Raw genomic sequence first — 7,673 nt, 5'->3', positions numbered from 1 at the left:
GCTACAGAGGGGCAGTGGCAGGGGTAAGACAACTCCAGGTAAGGCTCCTGTGTCACTGCGTGTTGGGGCAGCGGCGGGCCCCGCTCTGCCCGGCCGCACACGGCGCACAGGAGCAGCTAGCGACCCTGGGAGCTGCGGGCCGCGCTACAGGGAGCGCTCCCTTCCCCTGCGTGTATTCGGCACACGCAAAGCGAATGTGGTCGGTAAATCTCTGCCTTCAGCCCCTGTGGTCCCAACGCCATTGCTACTAGCCCCGCCTCGGGGAGGGCTGGCAGCCTTCCTGCGCATCCCGCTCCTCCTGGGATAAGCTCGGCTCCTCTGTTCCCCCAGAGTTGGGCTGGAGTGTCACGCTAGGTTGGCCCAAGTGTGGGAAGGGCAGGCTGAGCTCCGTGAGAGCTGCAGAACGCCGCGCTGCACCGATTTCCTCTAAACCGGCCATGGGAAGCGCCTCGCTCCTTACTGCGGGGCGCTTCAGCTCCTTTCTCAGCGGGGGAGGACCGTGATTTCCTCGGTACAGGAGGCTGTTTAAAAAACATAAGGCAGCGAGCAGCAGGAGCGCCCGGCTCTTCCCTGGGAGAGGACGGAGAGTTTTCCTCCCGTGTGGGGAGGTTCCCGCCGCGGTCCGCGCCGCCGGCAGGGGGCGCCCTGCGCTCGCCCACCGCCCCAGGCCCCGCTCGGGCCCGGGGCCTGTGTGGGAAACAGCTCCGAGAGTGCATGTTTTGGGGGTCCATCCATCCCTCCATCCATCCATGGGTCTGCTTGTCACCCCTTACACCCCAGAATAATTGCCGTCTTCCCTCTGTTATGTTTTACCGCTGTTTTGCACTACTGGCGCTACTTCAGTCCTTGCCATACTGCACCTTGCCCTCACATCTCAAAGGGAGTGGCTTGGAGGAGCACAAATGAAGGCACTTGGACTATGTTTGCAGGTTAAAAGTTACAAGCAGAAGTTATTATTTGGAAAGTAAAATAAAAGTTTGGGAGTTTTCAGAAGTGTGGTGCTTGTAAGCAAAAGAGTGTTTGTGGCTAAATAGCATTGTTGACATGACTTTTGAAATTAATATTTTGATGAAGCAGCAGATTTATTTACTCTGTAAACAAAGTAGAAAATGATGTCCTTTTTTCATTAAAAGCAGTTTAATGAGCATTAGATGAAGATAGCTTTCTACAGACTTGATGACCCCTTACCATGTATGTGGTTGCACTTATTAGTTGGTAGATTCCATTATTTTTAAAAAATTAAAATATTTTTTAAATCCTTTTACATACTGATCATTAGTGTGTGAGTCACATCTGTGTGCTCTCCTGACCTGGAGAGCCTGATTTGACCTGGAGAGCCTGATTTTAAGGCATTACCCCTTTAGCAAAGAGACGGTCTGGGAGGCCTGAGGCATCAGGATGGAGGGTTTGCGCTGTGTGTAGAGTTTCTGGTTCACCAGACCAACAAAATGCACATCAAGCTTTTGTTAAGCAATTCTTATGCCCATTTCTTTTTTGTCATGCTGCTTTACTAAGATCTGTCAAACACTGAGTGCTGTAGATAGATAGCTATCATTTCTATAAGCTCTAATCGGAGATTGAAGCTAATGTCAAGAAGGTAGAGTTGTGCAAATTAGGTCATTAGTCACTGCTTCCCAGAATAATCTGCATTCATCCGATAATTTGGGAAACTTTCTTATTGAAAAAAAAAATTGTTCTCATTTTTTACAGAGGGTATCCTGATGGTTTCGTAGTGTTCTGGTCTAGTTTCTCGGTCTTCAGGAGCTTTGAGCACCTACCGCCGCCTTTCTTTCACATTTCTGATTTGGTATGCATTTTGCTACCAAAAGGATGCTTGTTTTGATGTCTTTTATTCACCTTCTCACCCAGAATTGTCAGTGAGGGTATGTTTCTTTTTGTGTTCACACAAATTAACCTACTTCTTCTAATGTGTGAGCAGACTTCTGTCATCTCACTGACTGAGTCTGACTCAGTTTAAATTTGTTCTGGACATTAATTTCTCTCTTAATTTTTTTTCTATTAGGTTTTTTTGTTTGCTTGTTTGTATTTTTCAGGTTTTTTTCTTTCTGTCTCTGATAGGCCATCCAAGTTTCTCAGTCAGGGGCCTTTCCCCTAGCTAGTACTTTAAAATACTTCGCTGAGTCATATAAAAATACTTCTTTAAGCTTGGTATGGCAAGAGGAGGGAAACCATGATCAGAGCTTAGGAGGAGCACATTCCCTTCAACTATGATTATCTTCATCCTTTCTGAAAAATATCGGTTACATCACTTTGTAGTGGGTGCTTCTGAGAAATAAGCCTGAAGCAGAATTTGAATTATGTATGTGGAATGCCTGCATGAGGACTTGCTCAGGAGGTTAATGTTTCCTAAGTATTTGGAAAACATAATATGTGCTATTACATCAAGTAGGGCTGCTCTTAGAGGGATGCCCTGATTTCTACACTAGCACCATTACTGGGTTTTTTCTTGTCATGCTAGACTGCTCAATCATATATTGTCAGAATTTTTGGCCTACTTTCTGTTGCAGCTGTTGATGCTAGAAGTCTATTCAGTATATTAAGTGTGTGTGAGATACATGACTGCTGAGCAAAAAAGCAGTGGTATGTGTGACCTTGTTGATGAAACTGGTATGTTCTCTTTGCCCTTTGTAGGAAGGAAAATGGTGTTGTCTCCTTGGACTTAAATGGGAAAGGTTAATTTGGAAAGGACATTTGTGTTTCCTCAAGTTGCATGTCATTGTGATCCCCACAAGTAACTGGAGAGGTGGCTCAGTCCAGCAACACTGACTCTTTATCAGGTTGCTTGGTCATGTCAGATCACTGAGACAGGACAAAGAAGAGAAACAAAAGAAAGCAGGTCCTAAAGAACCTAACTGCTGAGGGTAGGGATCTTCCACTGATCTTGGATGAAATGTTTCTGATGAATTTATTGGCAATTGGAGCAAACCTCTCATTGTGCAGAGATCTTGGTAAATGCCAATATAGATGAACTTATCAGGTACAGTAAATGTTTATAAATAATGTGTGTCCCAAGAGTGCAGTGGAAAGAGGTTGTGATGTATTTTTGCTTGCATGCATTTTGGCAGAGCAGTGTGATCATACATAAAAGATTAGCTGCTGTAATTCAGATCAGGGAAAGTGCATCCTGCCAGAAAAAACAAACATCAAAACTGTTCTGGGTCATGCAGAATTATTGCGCTTGGTATGCTTTCCATTTACTGTCTCGTCTCACAGGAGAGGAACAGCTTTGAAAGTGGAAGCTTGTGTCTGGGACTCCAGAACCTCAGAAGACTAGCTGAGTCAATCAAATGCCTTCTGCTTTGCTGGTTCGGCATTTTAAATAAATTTTTCACCTTAATCAAAGTCTTTTCCAAAAGGTGATTTGATCTCTCTGTCCTTCAGAGTGGTGGTTGATACCTTTAGAACTGTTACTACACTGATAGCAAAAAAAATCTGAAAATAGCATATTATGGTATTATTAGACCTTTGGGGAGGGGCAGGAGGATGAAGATATTACTTTGCCTCTATTCTCAGAAATTTTTTGTTTTTATCCAGTCCTGGTAGGGCTCCATCACCTGGAGAGCAAGGGCACAGTGATCTTCATCTTGTGCCCATGCACAGGGAGCTTTCTCCCTCCACAGCACACTTTATAACCTGTGGTTCTCTTCAGACACATAGACCTCACCCTGACCCCACAGAAATGGTTGCTGTGCTCTGTTCCATCACTGCACACCAGCAAGCAACCCCTCCCTGGCTTTTGGTGTAGAGCAAAGGTGGCCTGATGAGCATAAGTGCTGATGAGGACTGGGCCCAAGACTGTAGTGGTGATATTACACTATCATGCTTCTGCAGACACATCCTTGTTTTGAGTGATTTGGTGGGGTGTTTTTGGAATCGCAGTGTCCCTGTGCTATCTATACGCTGCCAGTGGAGCAGATTCCTCAGGGGCTGTTGTGTGAGCAGTGGGCAGGAACAAATCACCATCATGGCTCTGCCCTTCCCTAGGGATCCTGAAGTTACTGAGAGTCAGGGGTCAGTGTGGCCAGGAGCTGGGTCAGAGATGTGGGACATGCTTCTGGGGGTCAGGCTTTGATTTCAAATCGTGGCTTTCTGACCAGAGCAAGGCTGTGGAGTTCTCAGCTTCTCCTATCCCCTCCCAGCAGTCACACAAAAGGAGAAGACGAGCCAAAACATGAACTGAGTCCACAGAATTCCAGTCACACATTTATGGTGAAAACATGCCCATGCATGAAGAAATGAACTGAAGGCCTCAGCACAATGCTTCCCATCACAAGATCTGAGTGCTTCATACTTGTGCCATTATCTGGGTATGACTGAGTGATTTGGAGACTGCTTACATCACTTGCACACAGATGCAATGCCTTGTGATAAATTCAGTGTTTCTTTCCTTTAGGACTTTCATAACGATGCCAGTAACATCAGATAGCCAAATAACCAGGACAGCCTTATGTTTTTTTTCCGATGTGCTAGATCTGCTAAAATGCAAATCATTGCCTCAACACAGCAGAAAGGCCGAAAGAGATCATGTGACTTCAGATGCAAGGCAGATAACTTCAGCCCATCCCTTTCTCTCCCTGAGATTCAGGAGGCATGGTGACAAAACAGCTCTTCAACATGGAAACAGCACAGCTGGAGGGCTGCAGCCATGAGCTTTCACATCAGGTTGGGCGATGAAAACAGCATTTTCCCCTGACTGTTTCTGAAGAACAGCATTCAAGAAATTTCCTCTCGGGAAGCTGTATAAATAGGTGGAGAGCAAGTGCATTGCAGCTTCTGAGCTCCAGAGCCCCAGAGAGAATTGGAGCACCTGTTCTGCAGAGCTGCACCCCTCAGGGTTTGCTTGCTCTTAAAAAAAAAAAGAATCTTCTAAAGGTACTCTTGTACAAAGTATTGCTGAAGCAGAAAGAAGAAAGGTAATATCTTTGGGTGGGGTATGTATATATCTATCTATATATATGTATATATATTTAGCTCACTTTTAAAAAGTGAATTTACAAATTACAGATGTATGTGTCATTATTTATGATTTTACCATGAGAAGAATCACTGTGCTTCAAACTATAATGTTTGACCTGGACTAAATCAGTTATCCAAAACTTCTGAGTACAGATAAGATCAAATAGCTTTGAGACTAAGGTATTTAATGTATTTTTTGTTTTAGAAAAAATAATTTTTATTCTATTTTGAACATTGTTCTGATGCTTAACTAAAATTTTATGAAAACCACTCTGAAGCATGAATTTAATTTTTAAACTGGCTCATATTTCAACACATGTTTATTCTGAAGTTTGCTTTTTCAGATGTCATTAAGACCCTGCTCATTAACTGCAGGACAGTATGTGATACAGCTTTTTGCTTAAAGTTGGGTCCAGTTGGGTTCAGTTTACTAGAACCAAATTCGCTTCAAGAATTTCAGTTTTCCCCTTATTGCCTAAGGAAATCTCCCCCTAGAGGCATTTAACATTTCTGGAAAGTGACATGATGGGTTTGCTTATTCTTCAAGGTGAAGAAAAATGTGTACCCCATTTGTCCACTTGTATTTGCTACTCCTCGTCTTTGTAAAGTATCTGCTTAAAGCCTTGCTGCACAAAAAAAAATGAGGCTGCTTGCTTTGTTTGTTTATTTTCTGCACAAAAGAAAAAAGTCTAAATGTGAATGTACCCTTTATTGATTATAAATATCATGAACTGGTATTCTCCCACCATATTTTTCTACATATTCTCTTTGGATTTGCATGCAGCTCCTGAGCTCAGGGTTTGTTTGAATTATCTACATGTTCACACTTTTGCTACTCTTGCTTTTATTTCTTTTTGCAGTGCACTTTTTAGCTCAGGAATATGAAACCACCTCAAAACTTCATCCTATTCTTCATCCTATTCTCTTTCAGGCTTTACTGGATTTCTGGTATCTTACTAACATTTGGCCAGCGCTCAACCCACCACATGCATCCCATTCCCTATTGATTCCTGGCCCCAGCACTGAGGTCTATCAACACGGCCACTTACAGAAGTCATTCCATCAGCACAGTATTGAGCTTAGCCCTGCTTCCCTGAACAGGCTGAAGAAATTATCTATTAACATAAAATCCTTTCTCTTTTCTTTCTTTCACATATATATATAATCACTGAAAATCACTTAGTAGAAATGTTGAGTTGTTCCAGGATGTAAAATGATGGACACCTAATGACATATTGATTTGTTTATGTTTGATGTTCTCATATCAAACCCTTGGCAGATCAAATTCGGTGTTGGTGTCAAAATTACAGCTCCTGTGCCATAGCCAGGTTCCATTTCACTCTGCTAGTTGACTGTTGTCGCTGATGGACATGATGTATTGAGGCTTTTTAAGATAATTGGACACACACATACTAGCTGCTTCGTGAGGTTAAAGCCTTTAACTGGCGGTTCTTAACTCCTTTTTACAAGGTGTTTTGGTCCAGGTTACATGACTGGATAATAAACCAACACCCTCTTTGGTCCCATTGGTGGGACCAGAGAAAACACACTAAGAACATCTATTCAGTATTGTTTTGAGAAATATTATTTATTTACAATAACACAATTTTGGAGAGAAAACTGTTCCCAGGAACTTTTCCCCTGGGAACAGGTGAACCTCTGACAGGGTGAAACTCTTTCAGGCTCAGAAAATCATGTCCACAGACTGTGACTACTTCATACTATTTTCTGCAAGGTGGGTCTTTTAGGTAATGAGATCTTCAACTCATCTCCAGATTCCCATCCTTGATAATCCCAACAAGACAGTTTTGGAGACCTGTCCTTCTGCAGATCCTTTCCTGAGTGTTGGGATTTAATGTCTGGATTCTCTTCTCTAGGGTATTTTAGTCTTTCCAGCTTCATTCCCTCAGCAATGCACAAAGCAAATCCCTCACAAAACCATATTATTACATATAGCATATTACATTCTCTGCTGTCCTAGTTTCTAAAGGAAAACAATTCTAAAGGAAATCTGTGAGTCACAGTGAAATAAAAAAATTATAGCAAGATGGCACCAATGGAAAGCCTCTGTCTTTAGGTGCATCCATCCATCCATCTGATCTTTATGCAGAAAACTGTCTCTATCTCATCACCTCTCCATGTACACGTACCTCCTAAGATGTGTTATGGGAGGAGATCATAGCTACCTGTTCACAAATATGATTGAGAAAAGGAATGAGTAGCAAAAGGAGGCACATTGCTGGACAGAGCTGTTGAAACAACTTCTAGGGGAAGTAGCATAATTATGGAAACCCCATCCCAACAAAAGTAAAAGGAGGAGCCTTTCATTTTTGTTTATCAAAGGTAAGAAACAATTGAAAAGACAGAGGAGTAAGAACTTAAATTCCTGTGGCTCTTATTTGTATGGCTCCCATATCCTCAGGTTTAACCTAGTTTACACTTGTCTGCCAGTAGCACAGCTCAAATAATTTTAAAAGGCAAGGTGTGCTTTAAAGGATGGCTCTCTGCTCAAAGACCATGCTGCCTGATTTAGTTAGAAGTCAGCTATAAATCTTTACAGGATTTCCATTTACCTTGAGGCTGAGGCAGCCTGGTCTTTATGTGACTGACAAACTGGAGGCATGATTGATTTGGGGCAGCACCTATTACATCCGGACCAAATGATGCTGAGACATATTTTCTGTAAATCAGGCTCT

General features: G+C 42.7%; 1 protein-coding gene across 5 annotated transcripts in view; it reads left to right on the top strand.

Moving 5' to 3' along the window:
• The window catches only part of PPEF1 (protein phosphatase with EF-hand domain 1), a 39,547-nt gene that overhangs the window by 145 nt on the left and 31,729 nt on the right, over nt 1–7,673 (top strand). The window contains exons 1-3 of one of the 5 annotated variants that reach the window (XM_086879985.1): nt 9–38; nt 4,161–4,328; nt 4,415–4,934. The gene's annotated coding sequence lies outside the window, so the exon portion shown is untranslated. Of the gene's footprint in view, nt 1–8; nt 39–87; nt 200–439; nt 4,935–7,673 lie in introns of those variants that run through there. The other 4 variants (XM_086879987.1, XM_086879988.1, XM_023918447.2 and 1 more) reach the window with 4 other exon arrangements.

Source organism: Cyanistes caeruleus, chromosome 3 (genome assembly GCF_971803275.1).
Source record: "Cyanistes caeruleus chromosome 3, bCyaCae1.hap1.1, whole genome shotgun sequence".
Lineage (NCBI taxonomy): Eukaryota > Metazoa > Chordata > Aves > Passeriformes > Paridae > Cyanistes > Cyanistes caeruleus.
Note: the sequence above shows the minus strand (reverse complement) of the source record. Positions and strands in the feature narration are given on the sequence as shown.